At 37.1% G+C, this 25372-nt stretch overlaps 1 long non-coding RNA gene across 2 annotated transcripts; it reads left to right on the plus strand.

Moving 5' to 3' along the window:
- Positions 1 to 249: 249 nt before the first annotated feature.
- Positions 250 to 22652, plus strand: LOC110570465. 2 transcript variants are annotated; one of them, XR_002479730.1, is made up of 6 exons: positions 250 to 2499; positions 3944 to 4036; positions 13341 to 13553; positions 13804 to 14054; positions 14465 to 14594; positions 15706 to 22652. It is a non-coding gene; the product is annotated as an uncharacterized LOC110570465 (long non-coding RNA). The 2 variants fall into 2 exon arrangements; XR_002479731.1 differs by having other exon boundaries at positions 13341 to 13549.
- The last annotated feature ends 2720 nt before the right edge of the window (positions 22653 to 25372 follow it).

The following is a 25372-nucleotide window of genomic DNA, read 5'->3' on the forward strand; positions in this document are numbered from 1 at the left end:
AGCAGAGTGTGCTGATGTACTAAGGCCCTCTTTTGGACTGTTAGTACATGCAATTGCATTTTTTCCTGTTTTATGTACTCAATAAGGACCCTACCTACTTCCTTAGCATGTTTAACAGGTAGTGTCCACTATTTAAAACTCTTTCACTTGGAAAGTTCATGTGTATAAATGCAGTTTGCTAAGCATGCCTTATACTAGAACCCCTGTACCCTCTTTGCTTTGGAGTAAGGAGATGCAATTTACCTAATGCCCTTTCTTTTGGACTTTAATGTGTATAATTGCAATTGTCCATCTTTTCTGTTGGACTAGGATTGTATCCCCTCAAACTCCCTTAGCATCAGGGGCATGTTAACCATAAATGAGCTCTTCCTGAGAGTATTAATATACATACTTGTATTTGTTTGTGGATTTGTGCAGTGTGAAAGGATGCTTTATGCCCCTACCATTGCCTTTGGATTGCTGCTGAGGACTGCTATCATGACCTCAGCTCTTGGACAATTAATATGCCCCACTAGCAATGATGGGACCTATGTACTCCCTTTGTATACATCAGGGGTACTGACTAAGGTCCCTTTCTTGGACAGTCAATGGGCAATTATCTATGTTCCCTTCTGTTAGATTTAGGATAACATTCCCTTAAACCCCCTTTGCATTACTATAGTAATTACTATTACTATATTACTATACTATTATATTTTGTGCTGACCACACAAAACTTCTCCTGGGACTGTTAATGGGCACAATGGCAATTAGCAATGAGTTTTTCCTCCCTGGCCTTGTTAGGCAAACATTCCCAGCCCCAATTTTGCATGACATAATTTAAGTATAAACATTGCAGTATGCTGTGAACTTGTTTATCAAATAGCAACCCATACTCCCTCTCCTTTTGTATTGCTCCTATCTATAAAATTCCAAGTAGTCATGGTCTTCCCCTTATCCTCCCTCTTCCCAGCCCGTGCTCACCCTTGGACCCTTCCTATGGACCTTTTTCACAGTTTCAGGTGTTCATCTATTCAGCCATTAAATAAGATTGTCCCTCCCCCCCCCCTTTGCATTATTGCTGGGGAATGTTGACTGGGCAAGGCCCTTGCTCTTGGACTTAAAACATTAACAATCCCTGTGTCATTGCCTTACCCACTTTATATTGCTGTAATGCCTCAGTTGTACTTTCCTTAGTCCCACCCATCGGACATGGACCCCTCCACTTCTTTGCATTGCATTGCTGACTACCCAAAGTCCCTTCTGTGTTATTGACACAGTACTGATTGTCCCATTTTTCCGCTCATCAGCCCACGATTTTCCTACCACTTTGATGTCAAGTGTGCAGTATTGACTACCAAAAGCAGACCTGAATTAAGTGGATGGGCCTTCACTCCTTTTTCTGCATTTGTTAATGATCCAATTCCAGTTGTCACATTCTGGGACAGGAACCGTCCCTACCCACCTTTGTTACTGCTTTACTGAGCAAAATGCTCAAGGCAAGTCAGGCCTAGAAAGCCGGATTGCTGCCCTTTATTATGGATTTTCAATATAAGTATCAGTTGAAAATTGTCTCCCCAGGAAGAAAGGTTAGCACCATCTGTGCATTCTTCCTTCCAGAGCAGATTGCCTGGCCAAGAATCTCTCTTCCCCTCTTGTATATTGCTAGTGTACAGTGCCGGTTGCCAGGATACAATAAAAAAAATGCTGTTTGCAAGATGGAATTGTAAACCTGGTCATTTAATTTTTGAAGTCCAAAAACCCATTTATACTATGTACCTGATGACCAGTGTCTCTCATTTTACTATGGGTGGTGGGTCTGTGGATAGACCACTGTGAATCTTGCTATTTTAGTATTCCCAAGAGTTCTAGAGCAGAACTCTTCAGACACATATCTTTGGGCTCTACCACCATTTTAAAACCATTCTTTATTCGGGCTTTACCACCGTTCACTTTTAGAAAAACTACCTAAACTTTCTAATCCTTAAATTTCTTCATCTGGATCATCAACCACACTTATTTCAAGAAGATTGCTGTAAAAGAATGAACTGAGAGAACATATGCTGAGGCACTTTGGAAAACCATAGTTCACTTTACCTGATTAATCTATTACATAAATAAAATGCACCCTGTTTAATTCTGCTAATTTAAAGTAGCCTGAAGCATTACACTGAAGTGAGGACTTAGAAATGATGGGACCAATTTCCCTGTTTTATATTAAAGGAAAAATAAGCCAAGATCTAGTCATTCTTCTGGACATAAATTTTCAACAGTGAGATAGCTTCCTGGTAAAATGAATAATATCCTAGCCTCTAGTGTGCAGGGTGTGGCAGAGAAGTATCTAATATGGAACTGCTGAAGCAAATAACTAGTCATCACAACAGCAGTTCTTTGTAATCACTGAAAAAGGATACTATTCCTCTAACAAGGATGTCAAAAGATCGGCCCAGCTCAGGGTGCAGTATGCACTACTAGCTCCTTGGACCGCTGTAAGAAGAGTCTCTGGCTCTTTAGAATACTGTAAGTACTACTTTGTAGTTATTAAGTAATCTTTTCCCTGTTCTATTTTCATTCTCTTAAATGATACCTGTAGAAAAGTCAGAGGGTCCTGTAAGTCTCCTTCCCTGTTCCTACCTCATCTGCAATTATATATATATATATATCACCATATGGGTTAAGCAACAGAAATACTGTATACCCCGCCCTATGCTGGGTTACACCAAAGTGAGGGGTAGAAATGATGTGGTCCTCTATAACCTCATTCCTGTGATGTATTGCCGAGGAGCTAATATAAGCACACTTGAAATACCTTTAGGAAATGATAATCAAGTGTTGCATTGTGTGAATTATAAGTTACAGAATTTTAAAAAGGGAGCCCACTAGGGTTTGAAGTTAGTTGGATAAACTTAAAGAGGGAAGTGGGTTTACTTTTTCGCTTTGGTCCAGGATATGATTTAATATTGCAGCCATATGTATAGTCCAGTTGGTTTATTTTAATGTAATTTGGTTTTTACCTCTTTTGGAAGTATGAAAAGTGATTAAAGAGATAAGGCCTAGCTACTGTGTTTGGCTATATGCCAAGGCTGGGAAATTGTTCATTGTTAAATCTCATTATAAGCTTGAGCTTTTCAAGGTTCAGGGATTGGGGGTATAAATATGATATATTGGCTTTTTGTGCCTTTTTATTCTATCTCTGCCACAAAACATGAGAGTAGCGATGCCTTTTTAGTTGGAGGTATTTGTGGAACCTGTTTGGCAAGAAGGCAATGGAGAAGTGTAAGTTTTATAAGAAAACTATGACATTGCCCACTTTATGAAGTCAATTATATCCTTTCCCCTTCATCTTTTTCTACAGATACATTGGTAAGCTAAAAAGCTTAGTCTCCCTGATGTAAAACAAACACAGAGGTCCAGCTGAAAAAAATATTAACATCATATTTGAGACTTTTTGGTGCACATCCATGCATCCTGGCAGGAGCAAGAAGAACCATTTTGAGTGGCATTGCTTACTGCCCATTTTAATTCATATCCATATTTCCTCATGGCTTGTTTCCCACCAGTGCCTGAAGACGTCCCCCAGTCTGACTGATTGGGGGTAGTGTAGTATACAAATGGTCCTGAGCCTTCTTGGAAATGTGGTCTATGCCATTGTTTCTCAAACTGAAGTAATTTGTCAGGATAAAATGCCTTTTAAAGGAACAAAATGTTTTGAGGAACACTGACTTAAAGTTATTTGAAATGTAAACGTTTTCCAGTTTTAAGATACCTTTATTAAAGATATACAATGTTTTATATAATTTATATAGGATTTAGGGATCCATGAAGATATATCCACAAACCCCCAGGGTTCTTATCACCCCAATTTGAGAAACACTGGTCTATGCTTATGAGATCTTCTATTGTTACTAATCAAATTATTCTATATTAATATACAAGTATAACTTTATTGGAATTTGTTTTAAAGGGATGAATTCTGAGCTGGTTTTGTACCTCCAGTCAAGAGGAAGGATGGATCAACTATAAGTGGATTGAAGCCTGCACTAGACAGCATCCAAAGGTGAATCTTGGAGTTGTATTTCAATTCATTGCTTGAAATAAAGTCTTTAGCATTTGTAAAATGGGATTCTCTGCGAATGTGGGCATCTTCAAAATTGAGATAATCCTTGTGTTAATTCCACAAACTTTGTTGGGTCACACTGGAATAAATAAAACCAAAGACATGATTCTTGATAAGGAGGATCCCAAAATGAACAAATCATTATGGTATTGGGCAATTTGATGTGTACCATAAAAAATGTTGGGAAGTTCTGTGGGGCACAGAGGAAGAAGAGTGGAAGAAACATACTTAATGAACAAAGTGGCAAGGGGAGAATGAAAAGTGTAACTAGGGAGCACCCTGGTCAGTTTACTCAGGGGATATATAAGCTGAGGGTCTACAGACCCTACACCAGTATTTCTTGCTTTTTGCAAATGCATTTTAATGAAGCACATAATTTCTTAAATAGAGTGAATCACTTTTTAAAAAAGATTTATTTATTCCAGAGAGAGAGAGAGAGAGAATGTGAGGGTGGCGAGGGGCAGAGGGAGAAGGAAAAACTCAGACAGACTCCATTCTGAGCATAGAGCTTGATGTGGGGCTCAGTCCCACCACCATGAGATCACCACCTGAACCGAAACTGAGTTGGATGCTTAACTGACTGTGTCACCCAGGTTCCCCTGGAATGAGTCACTATTTTTTTCATGGGTTTGGGGGCAGAAGGAATGAGATGCTGGTAAAATTATGAAAAAGTTCTGAACTGGGAATAAGAACACCTGACCTTTGGTTCTGCCTCTAACCTTAGATCAAATCACCATCCATCTCAACTTCAGTGTCTAGGGATGGCTGATGAATTAAGACAGAGACTTGAATTGAGTATCTCAATCCTTGAAAATGACATTTTGTCATTTGGAAAATTGAAGGCACTTAAGTTTCTTTCTTTCTTTTTTTTTTTTTGCATTTCCCTACATGGTTATTGTGTTTTCCTTTCTGACTTTCTTCCTTAGAGAACCTTAATATACAGGATTGGAAGAAGTTTTCTGACCCTGGTTTTGTGCATCTTTTCCCATATCCCCCTTTACTTTTTCTACCTATCTTTCTGTAACTTATCTACACATTTCTCTAACAACCTCCCTAAATTGTAGAAAATCGTAAGACCTGGGGCTGCTATGATAAAGCATTCATAATTTTTCAGGATATCTGGGCCCTGGTTAGCAAATGTATACCTGCATGGGAGTTTTTGACTTAAGAATTTTAAAAGTTGATCTGTGGTGGCTGCTAAGATATTCTTATTTGTGAAAGCATCCTGGGAGAATTTTTTACCAGCTTAAAGAAAGAAGAAAACTGATAGCTGAACTGAGCTAACTGTTCCCCCAAACCTTATAAATTTGGATGGTGAAGACTACTGATGTGTATGATTAAACAGAGCTAATGCCTTCTTCTGCTTCGAGTCTTACAGATTGGATTGGATGAAAACTCAATTTTCTCACTATAGTTTTGGCTATAGACAAATAGCACTTAACACTGGTGTCCCTCAAAGTCCAACTCAAGTTGGACGTCAAGTATTTGAGACTTAGCTGATCCACTGAATTTAACAAGTTATACTTCAGTGGCTGTGCACAGTTACATATCATTGTATTGATGGCATTGAGTTGGCTATTTTTATTGGTGATTTAGGCTTTACTTGATTTTCCTTGACCTCTCCAAATTAGAGCACTGAGACATTGAATGTTAGGCTCCTTGTGCACCCTATACAAATGAGTTTGATAAAGAACTCTTTCCTTTACTATTTTGATGACTATGTTGGAAATGAGCTTTTGATTTCTTCATGTTAGGGTGAGAGATTGAAGCAAAATTTAAATTTTACTCATGCTAGATTTCTTAGATGATGGATAGACTTAAAGAATTATTTTGTTTGACCAACTGGAATGCTGTTCTTCTAGTTTCCCTAGAAATATTAGAAGCTATACAATAGACCCAGTACCTTCTTATTGCATAAAATATGTAATTGAATGCTTGTAACAGTTTCAAAATAGGGATATGGCTGGGAGATCAGTGTACATTACGGGGTTTCATTATAAGATGTCTAAGTTACCTTATCCATAGCTCTGAAAACTTTTGGCATACTGTATTTTTACATTACTGGATCTAATTATAAAATATCTAGGTGACTTTAATCAATAGCTTTGAAAACTTTGGCATACTGTATTTTATGTTTGTTAGTATGCTTGCCACTGTATAATATAATTGGTATGCAGTTACTCTTATGATCATTAGAGTTTTCTGGCCTTACATGTCTCCCTTGACTGAAAACTGCTATAACTGCTACCTTCATTTTATAAAATGTATTGAGTAGGTCCTTCCATATGGTCTGTGATGAACAAGAACAAGAGTTCAAGTTGCTAATTTTAATAACTTTTTGATATTATGGATTCTTGATATTTGGGCCTCATATGTTTCAACTTAAAAACTGACTACAATTAAATCCCTATAAACAGAAAAGAAAAAGCAAGTCTTTAGGCCAGATTTGCCAACAATGATGTTATGTACTGTAGCAAAATCTGGAAAACAGAATTACCAGTTCTCAGGTTCCATTTTGCTTGCTTTTTTTTTAAATTTTATTTTATTATGTTATGTTAGTCACCATACAGTACATCATTCGTTTTTGATGTAGTGTTCCATAATTCATTGTTTGCGTATAACACCCAGTGCTCCATGTAATACATGCCCTTCTTAATACCCATCACCATGTTAACCCATCCCCTTGCCCCCCTCCCCTCTAAAACCCTCAGTTTGTTTCTTAGAGTCCATAGTCTCTCATGGTTCGTCTCCCCCTCCGATTCCCCCTCCTTTGTTTTTCCCTTCTTTCTCCTCATGTCCTCCATGCTATTCCTTATGTTCCACAAATTAGTGAAACTATATGATAATTGACTTTCTCTACTTGACTTATTTCACTTAGCATAATCTCCTCCAGTCCCATCCATGTTGATGTGAAAGTTGGGTATTCATCCTTTCTGATGGCTGAGTAATATTCCATTGTATATATGAACCACATCTTCTTTATCCATTTGTCTGTTGAAGGGCATCTTGGCTCTTTCCACAGTTTGGCTATTGTGGACATTGCTAAGCAAGAAAGAACAAATGTTGTAGAGGTTGTGGAGAAAGGGGAACCCTCTTAGACTGTTGGTGGGAATGCAAGATGGTATAGCCACTTTGGAAAACAGTGTGGAGGTTCCTCAAAAAATTAAAAATAGAGCTACTCTATGACCCAGCAATTGCAATACTCAGTATTTACCCCAGAGACACAGATGTAGTGAAGAGAAAGGCCATATGCTTACTTTTTTTTGAAAAAAAAAAAAAAACCCCAAAAAACCCCTGCAATTTGTAAGCCTTCAGCATCTAGTTGGCAGATTTAAAAGAAAAAAAAACTTATTTTAGAGTATTACAGAATGGTTTTGAAGATAGTACAGAGCGAGTTCCTATATACCCCATACCCATTTTACCTTATTATTAACATTTTATAGTACTATGATACATTTGTCACAATTAGTGAACCAATATTGATACATTATTAATAACTAAAGTCCATACTTTATTTACATTTCCTTAGTTTTTCTGTAATGCTCTTTTTATGTTCCAGGATCCCATCCAGGATACTACCTTGCAGCTAGTAGTCATGTCTTCCTTAGGCTCTTAGTTATGACAGTTTCTCAGACTTTCCTTGTTTTTGATGGCCTTAACAATTTTGAGGACTAATGGTCAAGTATTCTGTAGCATGTCCCTCTATTGGGATTTGTCTGATATTCTTCTCATGACTAGACTGGGCTTGAGTTTTTGGGAAGAAGATCATAGCAGTACACTGCCACTCTTCTTGAGTACGTACTATCAACGTGACATACCACTACTGATGTTGACTGTTATTACTTGGCTAAGGTACTGTTTGCCAAGTTCTTCCACTTAACATTTAAAATTATTTTTTCCCCTTCCCATACTGTATTTGAAGGGAGGCCAGATGTGCTTCAAGAATGGGGAGTTATCTTCCACCTCTTTGATGGTTGAGTGTCTACATAAGTTATTTAGATTTCTTCTGCACAGGAAATGTGTCTGGTCTTCCTAAATTATGTATTTATTTGAGAATTCATTTATATCAATATCGTTTCATGAATATTTATATTCTGATAATAATTCATTACTACTTATTTTTGTTCAGATTGTTCTAGTTTTGGCCTTTGGGAGTTCTTTCAGTTGGCTCGTTGGACATAACCCCATCCTTATGGGTTTCTTTTTTTTGTTTGAGCACTTTCTTTCTTTCTGGCACTACCAAGATGCTCTGGGCTCATTTGTATCTTTCTTATCCCAGTCCTAGGATCTACCGTGTCTTCAAGGAGTCCTGATTCTTCTTATTAGAGAACAGTATTAGAAATCAAGATGTGATGAGTACTGGGTGTTATACTTAACTAATGAATCATTGAACACTACATCAAAAACTAATTATGTGGCTAACTGAACATAATTAAAAAAAAGAAACACATTTCTAAAAAAAAAATCAAGATGTGAGTATTATGTGTGCTCATTGCTACTGGGGTGTCATTGCTTCAACACCTGAGTTGATAAGAATGAGGAGGTATACACATGCATATTAACTCATGCATGTATTTATTAATATTTGTATATGTAATAATCTGTATCTATTTTAAGCTAAACATGGGTTTATACAGATGTTTCCAACTCTGATCTATTACCCCAGGAATTGTTAATAGTATCCTTTGCTTATCTCTTACTTCCCACTCCCAACAACCTGGCTTGGTTGGGAGATTTTTTTTATGTTCATGTTAGGGTAGGTGAGAACACTGACAGTTGTCTCTGTGGTTGAGTTTAGGGAGAGTTTAGCTATAGGTTGATTAAAAGTTCCTGAAACTAAAAATGACTAAGAGTTCCTGATGTTTCTTTTAGTTTTGAAACTTATAATAGGTTACAGAAACAAACCTTTCTTAAGAACTAAGATCTACCCAATTTCCAAATTTGCACCTCACTTTCAGATTAAATTACTCTGATACAGTTAGGTAATCTGTTCCTTGGTTATGCATTTATTTTCTCAGTTTTTTTTTCTGATAATTACAGTATCTTGAGAACACTGGAGGTGGGAGGAAGGAGAAAGACGTGTCCCTATGTGAGGTAGGGAGAATCCATTTAGTGATCTCCAGCTAGTTGTCCAAAGTACCTATATCACTCAAAGAGTAGATTTATTTCTTGGCAATATGTAATCCAATTGCTATTTTCAACAGTTTAATTTTATTTGATTTTATTCAAGCTAATGTATGCTAATTTTAAAGTGTTCTGATTAATGTTACAGGTATTGCATATAGAGTAGTAACAAAATAATACAAATTTGTATTGGGCATAATTTTAATATTTTATGTCAAATATTTGAGATACTTTCTGAAATCTGTATAACAAGTTTGACAGTAGGGAGCTGTAGTCTCAAAGTTTTCCTTTTTTCCCTCCAAAATTTATTATGAACATCTTCAGAAAAGTTGAAAAATTTGTTCAGTGAACACCAACATGCTCCTCTCTTAGATTCTACAATTACCATTTTGCTGTAATTTGAGTAAACATTTTTTTTGTAATTTTGATTAAGCTTTTCCTTAAAAAAGTTCTTACGTCCCTTTGAGTTCATGGAAATAATTTTTAAGCTAAGGGTATGAACAAAATAAGAAGAAAGTCTTTCTGCTTAGGTCTATAGTACAACTGTAAAACACAGCAAATGTGCAAAATAATAGTAAATAAATGGCTACTAAAATGGGTAAATGGTACTATTACCACATTGCTTCTTTGTAGCATGACATGTCTCCTTTTTCATGTGCTTTGTTAATGCCCTTAACCAAATTATCCTTTTCAAGCTGCAGCAAGATCTTGTTATAGCACATACCAATGCTATTTTTTTTTTCATTTGGCACAAACCTCATTTATATATTGGTTTCTTCTGTTCTTTAAGCTCTAGGCAACAAAAATAGTACCACTTGCCACCAATCTGGCACTGGAATTCTCCATTATAAGGTAGTCATCTAGATGATCTAGACTGTTTTCATGGTGAAATATAAAAATGTTAAAAAATTTTATAGAAACCTCCTATACCCCTGAGTGTCCTTGCCCATATCCCAGAGGCAAAAGACCTGAATTGAGAGACGACATGGATTTAAGTACCACTTGGCCACCTACTTACTAGTTGTATAACACTGATGGAGTCTCATCTTCAGGGCTTCCAGTTTCTTTATGTAAAGAATGAAAATGTCTGATTACATGATCATTAATACCCTTTTTTAGCTGTGATGCTTCTGTGACTTGGCTAGTGTTAGAGTACTTGAACCAGATGGCCAGGTATGCCACTTGGTTTTTATGTCTAAAGTATTTTGACATTTTGTTGAACTATGAGATGACAAGTCAGGAATCTCAAAATTCTTGTCAATGAATATGGAACCCTAATATATGGTTCTGTACCAGTTCCAAAATGTGACCACTTTCTCTGGCCTTAGTTTCCCTTTAAGGGAGAGGGAATCTCCTTGAATATTTCATCACTATAACAACAAACAAAACTAGAAGGCTTTGATCTAAAGCAGCCATACTCAGTAAATATGGTTCAGAGCAGCTCAGAAGATATGGGGAGACTGGAATAGTCATTTCCTTTTAGGTATCTTAACTAGGGTGTGTATAAATGAATTTGTACTTCAATCCATTAATTTAAAAATTCTTTGGGTAAATTTGCTTGTACATGGAGTGTCCATTTACTGTCATTAATGGGATTTCAGGAAGGAGCAGAATAAATATGTATAAATATGTATGAACTGCCATGTTTAACTTGGAAGTCCATATTTGGAGATAAAGTATCTAATCTTAAATAAGATAAAGATGGGGAAGGATGTTGCCAAGAGATTTTGAAGCCTGTTCTGCTCATATTGAGAACATCATAGAACACTGGTTTCACTGGACATCTTATCTAGAGAGTAGAGTTGAATAACTGACCTTTCATACACTACTGTTAGAACTTGTTTGATATTGATATAAAGGTCCTTATAATAAGGGAATTCCTGATCAGGAATCTGGAAACCATACCCACACCATACAAAGTGCTTTCAGGATTGCAAACCTGGCTTAGACCTGCTTCAGTGAGCTCCTATCCTATTGTAAAGGTGACTAGTGAATTAGTAAAAAAGATCAAGGTAGTTGTACTTTAAGGTAGTCGTAGCAGTTGGTCTGCTACCTTGTATCTTACATTTTCAGCAAAAGGATGACCCTTAGGCCACAAATTTGGTTAGCCCTTAAGGTGGGTATATAAACCCATATAAAAATATGGGTTTGACCCATGGTTTTCTTTTATTTTTCTGCACTTGCCTAATCCTTCTGTGATACTGCCAGTCCTTGCTCTTATAAGACCTTAGGGAGACCAGATAGGCTAAAGAGGAGAGACAGGACATGCCTATATCTAATACTTCAGGTTAATGCGTCCTAGTTTTTTGTTTGTTTGTTTGTTTTTGAGGGTTTCTCAGCAGTTCTGGTATCCTCCTGAGCCCTGTCTTTCTTCTCAAGGACATTCAGAGCATGTGAAGCCTGAGGACTGCAAGTAGGTGTAAGCAGCTTCACATTCAGCAGATCTTTCTTTTTGAGAATCTGGATAAGCTCCAAATAATATTTAAAATGATGGCTATCAAGCCACCTGGGGAAAAAAAGGTAGTTTGGGGAGCTCATCATTGTGGGAATTCTGTCTTTGGCTTTATAGACTTTAACTTCCTGCTGCTCTACTTTTTAAAACAGAAAATGAGCCAGTTTTTATCAATTCCTACAGGGTTTTTTTTTTTTTTGCATATACATATATATTTTAACATTACAGATGAGTTTGGCCTATCATTTCATTTATCCCTCTGAGTTAGGCTCCAGTGAGGTCTGTAAGGACAAGCATACTTGATCCCCATTTCATAAACAAAGAATGAGAGATGCAAAACAATAAATTACTTCCATTCACATCTCAAAGCTACTTAGCAGGAAAGATCAAACAAACCTATATCTGATTAGCAGCCCTTGAAATTATTTCCACCTTCCTTTAGCACACTGGTAGTTACGTGTTGTGGATTTGTTGATGCAAAGTACCAACTCAATATGTGTCAAAGCCCTGATTTGGCAGGCCCAATTCTATTGTCACTGTCATTTCCTTGTTTTAAAAAGTTGAGGGTTGGGGTACCTGGGTGGCTCAGTTGGTTAAGCCTCCGACTCTTGGTTTTGGCTCAGATCATGATCTCAGGGTTGTGAGAATGATCGAAACCTGTGTTGGGCTCCACACTGGGCATGGAGCTTGCTAAAGATTGTCTCTCTCCTCTCCCTCTGTCCCTTCCCGCCCCCCCCAACCTCCCTCCTTGCTCGCTTTCAAAAAAACAAAACAAAAACAAAACTTGAGGGTTTTTTAATTTGAAGAATCATAAAATTGTTGAAAGGTGGAAAAACAAAGACCCAAGGGTCTGTGTAAGCTATTTATTGGTTTCCTAGCTTTCTGTATCTTTTTTCCTTTTGCATTGATTTGCTTAACTGTTATAATAACTGGTGTTTTATATGCCTGTAACCATTCTTGACTTCTCTGAATATCCTGGGACTCTGGTGGTGCCCCATTTACATAAGAGTTCAAGAAATGTACCATGTGGATTGAGTAGAAAACAGTTTTGTTTACCTTGGCAATGCTCCAGCAACTTACTGCTTGACATACAAGTTTTAAAAGAGGGGAATGCTATAAAAATAAAATAGAATGAGAGGCCCTCTGATTGAGGTAGATCGCTCAGTTCTTAAAATACTGCTTTATAAAAGAAGCCTGAGGCAATGTGAAGAAGAATTCTTAACCCATAGGGTCAGATCACATGGGAGCTTTTCTAAGTGACTTGATTGGCTCACTTGGTTGAGAAAACTTTATTTCTACTATTTTCAACTCCTTAATTTCTTGAACTCCACTATTTTATGATGAGAATACCAGGGTATTAATAATACCCTCTAGGGAAATGCTCATCAGTGGAGACTGAAGAATAAAGCACAGTATGGGAATTTTGGTAATCAGCTCTAAATTGCTCCTGGAGATGAGGGGAGGTGCAAGGAATGGAGTTGGAATAAACAGAAGAATTTATGTGTTGCTAGGCTCGTAGCGAGGATATAGAGCACTAAATCTTCACCCCTCAATCCATCTGAAGCAAAGGGTAGACATTGTTTAATTTAACTACTAGTTGCTAATTGGGGCAGACTTTCCCAGTGCTCTGCATTTCAGTAACTTACTTTTCTTTGATCTCTTCTCCAGATCTTCCTCAGAAGAATAGGCTTGTTGCTCTATAGTGTTAGTGACCCGTTCCCTTTGACGATCCCTAGGTGGAGATGGGGCATGAGGATCCTCCAGGGGAAAAGCTCACTACCACTGGGCAACAACCCTAGGCCAGGAGGTTCTACCAAGATTCTTCCCTAGGCCCAGGGAGGAAGATGAAGTCTCAAAACAACCACCACCCATCAGAGGTGGGTAAGTTGTCTCTAAAAGCATAACTAATAGCTATTAATTCTGACCTTGTTTTATGCTGCACATAGCTTTCCACTGAGATTGTTTCCATCATTATCGACTGTGTCTGGTTTGGTAAAAATAGCTTTCTAACTAACTGTGTGTGAAATGGGTGAAAATGATGTGAAGAGAGTAGCAGGCTGCGTGAGTTAGGATATTTAGGGTGGGACTAGTGTGTGGTAGAAACTTACAGCTAAATTATTCTTTCTTTTAGGAGAACATGGGCAACAAGTGCCACATCTGTGACCTTGATCATGGGCAGATCACCATTTTGGACCCTCTGGTCCCCAGAGTCTTTCTTGAGGCCCTGTTGGGGAATTTTGACAATCATTTACATACTTCAAGATGGCTTAGGATGTCTTTGGGATAAAACACAAAACAAGCTGTTTGAGAAGATAAATAGGAATTGTATACTTGCTGATTAATGGAACCTGACCAGAAATGGCACAAAGTTTCTGTTGTCAGGTAAGAACCAGGACCTTGCATACTCTGTGTTGGTGATAAGAGAAGCTGATTGGGGGGTGCAGGTTGGGAGATGGAGGTAACCATTCAGTAAGTAGTAAACCCTAATTATACAGATTTTGTACAGATTATTCAACCAAAAGACTAAGACTGTAATTGACGGTGTTTCCAGTGACTCACTAAGTGTTATTAGGCAAGACATTTTCCTATGATTGCCATAGTTTCCTGTTTTTTTGAACAAAGAACTTGTATTAGTTTTATCTAAGGACTTAAAGGCTTCAACTTTATGTTTCTAAGCTTTGTAGAGATAGTTTTCTATAGCTCATTAATTTGAATCTTCCCATAACTCTTGCACAGTACTCAGTGAATACTTTTATATGGCATTTACATGGTTTCCCTCTCATTTTTTATAGCTCCTGATTGTTCCCTTCTTATCTGCCAAATCACTGTCTCCCAAAAGCAGTGCAGAGTGCAAGAAAGTGGAACATACCAAAGGAAGATCAACATGCCTGGCATGCTACCATTTTAGAACAGCAGAATGAAGTAAGTTGTTGGTGTTGTAATCCTGTGAGGTTCACTTTAGAGCTCATAGCTGTTTGTTGTAGGTTTGTATGGGATGAGGCATGATGGTCTAACATGGAGGGGGTGCCCAAGGTGAGATGTAAGGATAACCAGTAACCTGTATTACCAACTGGGTTCACTGAAGCAATTCAAAGATATTACAGTCTGCGTACCAGTTGTGTCCGAGTAATTGAGTCTCACCTTGTCTCTTCTTTGTCTTCACTGCATAAATGCTTTGCCACTCTTAGAGGCCTAAACTGTGGAAGCCTAAAACAAAAAGAGGGTTTTTGTTTGTTTGTTTGTTTTTTTTCCTGAAAGAGTGGCTCTTTCTCACCTCCTCTTGTGAAAGAAACTATCTGCAGTTAAGATTTAGTGTTAAAGGAAGCCCAGTCCATGAAGCTGCCATTATAGTTGTGAAGTATGTGAAAATGAAGTTAGTTTTTTAAAGGATGGAGAAAAACGAAGATATAAAGTGAGGTGATTGACTAGATGCTCTCTAAGGGCCCTTTATTATAATATTCATACATGTGTGGCATCTTGTTTGGCTCTTTTGGAAATCCTTGTAAACAGTTGAAGCAGAATATTAAAAGTACACATTCTGTGTTTAAATCTTCTGCCACTCATTAGGTGTATGGCCTTTGTTAATTTAGAGTTTTTGGTTAGACTTGTAGGTGACAGTTAAGTGAAATCATGTATGTAAAGTGTTCAGTACAGTGTTTGGCCCATGGTAAGTAAAAGGTAACCCAAGAAGTTTTATAAGTTCATTTGGCACAATACAAGTGACCACAAATACCATCTAATGGCAGGCAGAGTTGGCATATTTTGGTTCTATGTAAGAAATTTGTAAGGTAAAAGTTTATAAATAGGAAACATCTAAGTTGGTGGTTGTTATTATAATTATTATTGTTAGTAATATAAGTAGTATTGGTACTAATAATAGCTAATTGTAATTATTAATGTACTTTTTGTTTTTCTTTTGTTGTCTTCTTTTTGTGATGCTTCTCATATGCCTTTTGTGCCCCGTACTGTATCTTGTCTTTACTTATCCTCTTCCTCTGAATGTCTGCCTTTGCTTATCTCTTTCACTCATAAGTGTGTATGTCTTTGCTTGTCTATTTCTTTCTTGAATCTCTTTGGTTGTCTTTCTCCGTCTAAAGTGTGTCTTAGCCATCCCATGATTCTCTTGCTAGTTTCTTCTCTGTATCTTCTCAGTATCTTTGTCTCATTTTGTTTTTTGTCCCTAAGAGTGGTCTGTGCCTTGTCTTAGATGTCTCTCTCTAGTTTCTTTGTTGTTGTTGTTACTGATTCTCTTTACTCTCCTAGAACTGGCTGTTCTTTCACTGTTCTTCCCTTTTTGTCTCTGAGTCACATGCTGTGTGCTTTTTGTTCATTTCTTGTTCTGCCTATACCTCTCTTCTTTTACTGTTGTGAACTCTTGATTGTTCGTCTTCCCTTCCCCTTGTTGTTGGTTTGACATTTCACCTTTTTCTCATTCTGGCTTCCCTTCTGCTTTTTCTACTCATTATCTCACATTTCTCTTTTCTGTATATTTGTTCTGCCTCTCTTGGCCATTTTCTGTCTTTTTTTCCCCTGCTAAGTGTCTCTTTGTTCTTTGTGATTTTCCATTTCAGCATTCATCTCTGTTCTTTGTGATTTTTCATTTCAGCATTCATCTCTGTTCTTTGTGATTTACTATTTCAGCATTCATCTCTGTTCTTTGTGATTTACCATTTCAGCATTCATCTCTGTTCTCTTGTTTCTTCTCTGCTTTTCCCCTTCTGCTTACCTTTGAGTATTTCAGTCTCTATATGTGTCTGTGTTTCCCCCCTTTGACTTTATGCAGTCCTCTCTCCTTGCATATTTTTGTGCATCTGTGTGGTCATGTGTGTGTGTTTGTAACAAAGGGGTTTCCTAACCCCTTCCCAATAGGTACAGAGTGCCAGCTATCAAAATCATGCAGAGCTGTTCGTTATGCCAGGACACCTTGTGAGATGATCTAAGACCTATGATGGACAGAAGGTGGAAGACCCAGAATGGATAGAAGGCCCAATGGTTTGAGACTTGAGACCTGAGGACAAACATGGAAAACCTGTGTTTCAAGATAGATGGAATCCTCAGGCTTGAGACCAACAAAGCCCTGACAGCTATGATGTAAAAAGGTGGCTCTTGTTGGAGAGAAGACCTAACTGAGTTGGATGGAAAGTTCAAATCTTGAGTTAGAAGTCCAAAGACCCAGAGTGGGAGACTGTAGGCCTAAGTGTGGGGACCCATGGAAGGCCTGAGACCTAAGACACAAGGTCTAAGACTTGAGATAAAAACCTAAGATCCAGGATGGAAGGCCCCAGACACACATAAAGACCCAGGACTCCTGCCTGTCTAAATGGACAGAAGGCCGAAGAGAGAAAGATGTCTCAAGGCTAAATTAGGTGGGAAGCTGGAAGCCCATGACACAGAATCTGGGAAGAATAGAAGCCCCAAGACCAAAGGAAATCCCAAGATGAAAACACTAAACCCCAGCTTCTTTCTATTGCTACCCTCCCTACCCCTTGACATTTTCAGTTCTCCCTTTCCAGTTCTTATGTTTTCATTTAAGCCCACTTCTTTTGAGGAGCCCTTTTTGATGTTGCTATTACCTTAGGAAACGTATCTTTAGATTGGCAATATTATGCTTGGGCCAGTCTTAAGCCAAATTTTATCACAGTTTTGAGCCATTTATTGTTTATTTTTTAAATTTCCATTTCTCTTCACCTCTGCTCCTTGAGAGACACATATAGGTAACATTGTATTTCAGTCCTCCCTTTTCCTTAGAAGCTCTAGCCTGATGAGCAAAGGCAAGCATCAGGCTGTTGGGGGAAAAAAAGTGCCAGGCTATCTAGAGGAAATGTGAAGAGATGTTCCAGGCCAATGAGAAGAATTAGACAAGAAATACCCAGATGTGCCATCCTGTTGAGAAGCACCAGCCTGCAACACCTTTCTTCTTTGAGCTTGGGTGAGCAGGATTCTTGGGGTTTGGGATTCCTAGTAATGGTTACAAAATGAATGATTGGGCCTGGGATGGAGTGAGGCTCCAAAGAGACAGTTTGAACTCCCTGCTTATAGTAGTGGCCTAATAATTTGGTAGATTGTGCTAGCACTGCTCCTGGGTTTAATACCCACCTCTAGGCTTAAAGGTGAGAGAACTTGGGAATATTAGCAGGTTTAATTCTTCCCTTGATTTTTCCCCCCTTACCACGAGGGTAGATAATTTAAATAACTGAGAATATATGTGAAAGCACTGTAAAGCACAGAAAAAACAAGGCATTCTCATTAATAGTATATTGGCAGCCATGCATAGCTAACATTTAAAGTGCACTGTCAGTTGTGAAGCATTATGTAAATCAGGAGTCATCACACACTTTCCATAAAGGGTCAGATGGTAAATATTTTAGGTTTTGTGGGCCATATGGTCTCTGACACATTTTTTTCCTTTACAACCCTTTAAAAAGGAAAAACTATTCTTAGCTGGTGAACCAAGTAGATTTAGTCTGGGGGCCATAGTTTTTATCACCCCTGATGTAAATACCAGGGACTATGTGCTGAATAATAATATTTCTGTATGCCTGTCCCTGTGTACTAAGGATGCAATATTTATTTATGATCACATCCAGGTGACTTGAAGAAAAATATGTGAATGTGCTTTGTAAACTATAAAGCACTTAAAGATTTATGAGTTTCAGAGTTGATGAATGAATATTGATTACATAGTATCTATATTCTAAAAGAAGCCTGAATAAAGTACTTTGTCAAAAGTATATAATACTATGCAGATACTAGGAATTGTTTGAAAAATGAATAACTCCTATATTTGTGGCTATCGTGTTTCTGCTGCTCTGGTAATTTTTAGGTAAAAATACAGTATTCCAGGTAGCAGAGAAGCAAACACATGGAAACTGCTTTGAAACCATAAAATATACTGCAAGCACAGGGTATTAAACTATTGTGAGCCCTTAAAATGTGCCGGATACCATGGTAGGTGCTACAGATGTCAAAGGGAAAAGAAGTGTTCTCATTATGGAATTAAAAATTTCAGAGTATGAGGTGCATGTTAAAGTGCTTTATATACTAAAGCACTATATAAAAACCAGTGGGTTACATGTTTATGAATGGATGAATATTAATTGCCTTTTATGGGCCCGGTACTGTTCGGGTACTGTGAAATCTAAGATAATGCTCCCATGTAATAAGAGGGAGGTTTATGTCCTAGACTATTTAGATATAAGGAATTAGATATTGGTTGTTTTAATCAAGACTTTACTGGTCATGTCAAATTAAATGATCAGTATATTTTCCCAGGTGACGGGAAAATGTAATGATTGAGATTGCCCTTGCACTTTCTAAAGTGCTCTATAAATATAGGACATTATCTATTTTCTGTGTGAATAAAACTTTCTGTGAGATAGGCATTTTCTGTACAAAATTCTCATTGTGTGCTTGACTATGATGAAGGTAGTATAAACAGTTATACAAACTGAGGGTTTAAATACTTGTTGAATGAATGAATATCATCAGTTGCTCACTAGGTAAACTCACTATTATAGGCACTAAAGAGATAGACTTATCATTTCATTGTGCTTACAGCTGAGAATAAGGCAATACATGTGTGGTATTTTGGAAACTCTAAAGCACCTTGTAAGTGTAACTACTTATTTTCTAATTTGGTGCTGAGTACTAGGCTTATAAAATTATATTGTAGTCGTCATTATACTATGAAAAAAGTTGAAAAATTTTTGAGGAAAAATTACCTCTTGAACACTCTGAATGTAATATATAAAGGATTAAATATCTGATAAATATAAAACTGGATAATAATTGTCTATTATGTGCCAATCTCATAAGTCATTGGCGATGTGAAATTAGACCATCTTTATTGTGTCCTGGGTAGCAGCAGATAATGTATAAAATCAATTTATAAGTTTTATACTGCCAAAACAATATCTGCTGAGTGAACATTGATTACTTACTCTCTTTTATCCCCAAAGATAGCAAGTGGGGATGCAAAAATTCGTTATCAGAGATGTGCAAATTTACAGAGCCTATTGTTCTATACAGATATAAGGAAATAATTTGGCTTAATGAATGATTACTGGTTACTTTCTATGAGGCTCAGAACTGTCCATGCCCTACGATACGAAAATGATTTTGTCCTTATGGGGTGTTCATTGGAGGAAATAAGCAAATAGGTGGGAGATCCAGACTAAAAGTTACTTAAGCACTGCAAAGCTTATTTAATAAAAACATGGGGAAAATGGAATTGTGCCAGGCAGTATGCTAAATGCTGACCTCTGTGGAAAGATAAAATCTGAATCAGAGGTGTACTTGCTCCCTGGCCTGGCTGAAGAGATGGGAAATATTTTTAAAAAGCAAGGTGTTACAGTTCTCTCAGTCTTTAAAATGCTGAATGCTGAAGGTGGAAGTGAATTCAATCCACCCTGGTCTGGCTTGAGTCATTAAAGGAGTAAAAATAAATGACTCAGGAGTAAAAAGCAAATGGCTTTGTTTTTAGATTCATTTGAGATGAAAGACATCGTTCTAGGTCTTAAGAGAAGTGAAATGGGCCAAGTCTAAAGGGCATTAGAATACAGATTATGGATGAAGATAAGAAAATACTGAGTTTTGAGCAAATATTTGAGTGCCTGTTCTCCGGAACGTATTATGCTAGAAAAATTAGTTAAGTGGGTCTGGTCCAGAAAATGCACATTGACATGCCTTGGAGATTAAAAAAATAGAAAAATAAGGCATGGTTCTTTTAATATTAAATGAAGACATTATTTCTAGTTCTAGAAAGTCCCAATGTCACTTGCTCATTGACCTAGTTTGAAGCCCAAAGACTGATACAAGGGCGCTTAGGACTTGTCCTTTTATTCGTTACTTTAATACTCTGTTTTTATTATAGATGAATGATTTAAGATGAGAATTAAGATGAAATAACTGGTTTTAAAAATATTTGCTTATTGACCTGGCTTAGAGTCAGGAAGCCACTTGAGCAGATTTTTTCCCTACATTTTCCATATTTTGTAAAAATTTATTTACCCTGAGTAAAGTACTGTTCTCAAATGCTGAGAATTAAGAAATAAAAGTCCTAGACCAAAATGTAATTTAATCTCAATAGTCTATGGTGGAAACACAAGAACAAATTTAATAAGAGACTGAAGTTCTTTTATTACTTGAATAAATGTTATTGAGCAGCTAGGATATTAAGACACTAAGAACAAGTGACCACCTTCTCTTTGACATGTTTTGTAGAGTGGGAATAAGAGAGGGCTTTCTATTAATTCATACTAATACTGAAGGTGATGTTAAATTGGAACAGATCTGGTATAAAATGCACTTAGTTTATCTTGGAGATGCAATAAAACAAAACAACACAAAAAATGGAATGAAATTCTTCCTTAAATGGAAGTGTCTATTTAAAGGTATTCTGTTGCTAGACAGAAAACAAAAAAGATCATGACTGAAAGAAACTGATTTTTTATTAGCTTGGAGACTAGGATATAAGAGGTTACTGTTCATTTCTTCATTTATGCATTCTACAAGTATGTTTGAGTGCCTATTATGTATAAGGTTTTTTGCTATGTTCCAGTTCTCCTCAGAGACACGAAAAAATGAATGCTTTCCTATAGAACTTTTAAAACTTTCCTTTTGGCCTGTTTTCTGATTAGGGGCATGGCTTAGTCCCTTAATAATGTTGTAGGTTTTAATTCCTGTTCTGTGTTTCTTCTACCACTCTGGCCACTACAGTAAGCAGGGTTTTCTATTGAGCTAGCTCTTTAAGTGTGAGGAACTTTCCTTATAGTAGAATTACTTTATTTTTCTTGGCCCATCCCTCAGAAAAAATGGCTGTGACCACTGCTAGGCAGAAGGAGGGATGAGAAACAACTAATTCCCAAACCCCAGTCTCATTGGTACCAGCCTTGGGGAAACACTCATACTCAAGCCACATTTGGTTTTGAAACACATTTATCAGTTTTATTTGCTTTTAATTCTTTACATTTTACATTCTGACAAATATACACTGCCTAAATCTCCTTTAAGAACAATCTTCAGATGGTACATAACATAATGGGAGAGACATGATTTCTCTTTTGCAACAGCTTTGCAATTTAATCTTTAGAAATCTCACCATCAAAACATGTTCAAGAAAGGATCTCTTATAGTGGAATTATGTCAGTGAATAAAAATAGCTTAATTTTACCATGTTTAAAATTATAAAATAATAGAAATTGGAAGTAATTGGCAAAAACTGGAGGTAAATAATAAAAAAATCCTCAATCTAGCGCCCAACTGGGCTTTGACCTTTTCTATTTTTAAATCACTCACAGCGGGTGGGATTAGGAGGAAGAGTGAAAGAGAAGGTCAAACCAGTTTTAAGGGCAGCCTGCTTGTGTTTTGTATTGGTTTTAAGAGCATTACTACCTCCAAATCAAACTAGGGGATTGCTTTTTTTAGTTTAATGCAATTCCAATAACTGGCCATTGTTGAGATGAAGACACAGTAGTTTTTGAGAAACAATTTTGGACTAAATGTTTATCAACTAAATACTAACGTTTGGCTTTTAATATGTGGTATCAGCTGGATTCTGTAACACTCTTATTTTCAGGTTGGGGTCGGGGATTACATTACTGGAAATTGGAAAGGAGAAAGTAACTAAAAGCCTTCCTTTCACAGTTTCTGGCATCTTAAGACTACTGCTACTGATAAGAATAAGAACATGCTGTCATCTGATTTTTATGGCATAAATGAAATTGTGGACAAATCCGTTTTTAAAGAAAATGGCTTCGTCTCTACCTTTCTACCTAAAAAGGAATCTATGTCAAATGCTCCGATAAATGGGAAGATACACTTGGACTTGTGAACTGATGTGAAATGCAGAATTTTTTAGCTTTGAGTGTTTTGAAGATTGAAAAATCGTGCTCAGCATGGGTGACCACAAAAACAATCTAAAGCCATCTACATGTCACAACTGAGAGAAATTGGGGAATGTTGTCTAATGTCAAATAAAATGTACTGTTTTGAAAGTTTTGTATTTTGATGTGATAAGTTCTACCTCAGTGTTCCTAGGTACACTAGTAATCTCTCCCTCTCTCTCTCTTTTTTTAACTACCTTAATCACCCACCATGGATAAATGGTTTGAGGTCTCATTTCTTTATTCCTTCAGTTGTTTTGGCCAGGGATACTGAGAAGTACAAACCCAATAGAAAAAAAGAAGCAAAAAACTATTGAGGTATGGGGGTGGTAGAGGAGTAAGGCATAACGAAACTTTTTGAAGGATGTGGGAAGTAAGATATTTTCAGGCAGGAAATGACTATAATTAAAGAATCCTGACTAGGGGAATGGATCTTTGGTGTTCCTAGAATTCTGAATGGCTAAATACCCAAATATTAGATTGGTGACTTCATAGGCATATGACTCCTTATAGTGCTTATAGGCAAGAGTTTATACTCCTTTTTGACAAAGTGACATATTGTCTTTGAAGAAAGTCTTAAGTCATTATGGGGTAAGTGACTTAAGTACACGTGCTTATAATACTGATGCCTGGAGAACTCATTATAATAACCATGTTATAAGTGAGTAGGGTGTCAGGTGATAAAATTGACCCATATCATGGTGTGTTGCTTCTGAAAGGGAATGGACCTAGGTAGTCCTTGCTGTTTGTTTTCATTTCCCTGCAAGGCTAGGTGTGTGGGACAGGGATAAGTTGGTGGGGGAAAAGTGGAGAGGTTAGGAAAGAGTTCTTGCTGAGGTTATTTTTGGCTGTCTAATGAGACTCTGACTCCATTGGCAGCTCTGATTCCCTCATGGGCTGACTTACCAGTCTCCTTGTCATTTTGCTCTGCTTACTCCTGGGTTTGTGATACCATCGGTGCTCAAAATTCTGTTACAGTCCTCTTATGGAGAGGAAGTGAAAAGCACCATGTCTTCTGCTCAATGAGGAAAGGTCGGATATGACAGTTTTAAAGGGGCAGCAGGAATATTTAGAAAATGTCAAAGCATATGGTAGTATTTTCCAGTTTTTGTATTTTCTATGGGATAAGGATGAGGTGATCACTGTGCTCCTAGTCATGTTTTGTTCTAGGCCAAAGTCACACCCACAGATTAACTTGTGCCTCCTGTCCAGTTACTCTTTTATTACCCTTGGTTATGAGACGTTTTCCTCAGTTATTTCTGGGATTATTTCCTCAGATAATGTTACTGGGACTAGTAGACATCGCCAACCTTCTACCATTTCAAATTGAAAATTTTATAATTTAAGTTGGGTCTAAAATTGAGCCAGCCATTCTCTTCACAATGATTAGGCATAAACACTGATAGTTAACGGTGCAAATTTATTTTTTTTAAATTTTATTTTATTATGTTAGTCACCATACTTTAAAAAAAAAAAAGATGAAGGGGGCCAGGAATACCAATTGAAGGAACTTGAGACCATTCTTAGGAATTATGCCAAATGATGGAGCATCATGACAGTTAAATGGTAAATGGGGAAACCTATGAACAGGTCCCATACCTTTAATCTCTTAACTATATTGCTTCCCTTGACTTAATAAAGGTGATCTTTAAAAAAAAAAATGAATATAGTTGCCCCACAATGTTAACATTAGTTTCAGGTGTACAACATAGTGATTCAACCTCTATACATTATGTTATGCTCACCACAAGTGTAGCTACCATCTACCACCATACAATGCTATAACAATATTATTAACTTCTCTACTCCTCTGATATACTCATTCCATAATGAAACCTGTATCTCCCATTTCCTTTAACCTATTTTGCCCATCCTCCTTCCCCCCACCCTATGGCCACCATCAGTTTGTTCTCTATAGGTCTGGTTCTGCTTGTTTATTCGTTTTTTTTTTTTAGATTCCACATGACTGAATTCAAACGGTATTTGTCTTAGTTTGACTTATTTCACTTGCATAATACCCTCTAGGTCCATCCATGTTGTCACAAATAGCAAGATCTCATCATTTTTATTGCTGCACAATATTCCATTGTATACATAATGCCACATCTTCCTTAACCATTTGTCTATTGATGGGTACTTAGGTTGCTTCCATGTCTTGGATAAAGGTAATTTTTAAAAAATTTATTTAAATTCAATTTAACTAACATACATTGTATTATTAGTTTCTGAGGTAAAATTTAGTGATTCATCAGTTGCATACAACACCCAGTGCTCGTTATTTCATGTGCCCTCCTTAATGCCCATCACCCAATTACCCCATCCCCCCACCCACCACCTTCCCTCCAGAAACCCTCAGTTTGTTTCCTGTAGTCTCTTATGATATGCTTCCCCCTGTTTTCATCTTAGTTTTCCTTTTCTTCCCCTATTTTCATGTTTTGTTTCTTAAATTACACGACTGAAACCATATAATTGTCTTTCTCTGATTGACTTATTTCACTCAGCATAATACCCTCCAGTTCCATCCACATTGTTGCAAATGGCAAAATTTAATTCTTTTTGATGGCTGAGTAATAGTCCATTGTGTATGTGTGTGTATACATATATATACATATACATGTTATCCATTCATCTGTCTATGGACATCTGGGCTCTTTCCATATTTTGGCTATTGTGGACATTGCTGCTATAAACATTGGGGTGAATGTGCCCCTTTGAATCACTGTGTCCTTTGGATAAATACCTAGCAGTACAATTGCTGGGTCATAGGGTAGTTCTATTTTTAACTTTTTTTTTAAACTTTATTTATTTATTTTTAAA

This window comes from Neomonachus schauinslandi, chromosome X (assembly GCF_002201575.2).
Source record: "Neomonachus schauinslandi chromosome X, ASM220157v2, whole genome shotgun sequence".
NCBI lineage: Eukaryota > Metazoa > Chordata > Mammalia > Carnivora > Phocidae > Neomonachus > Neomonachus schauinslandi.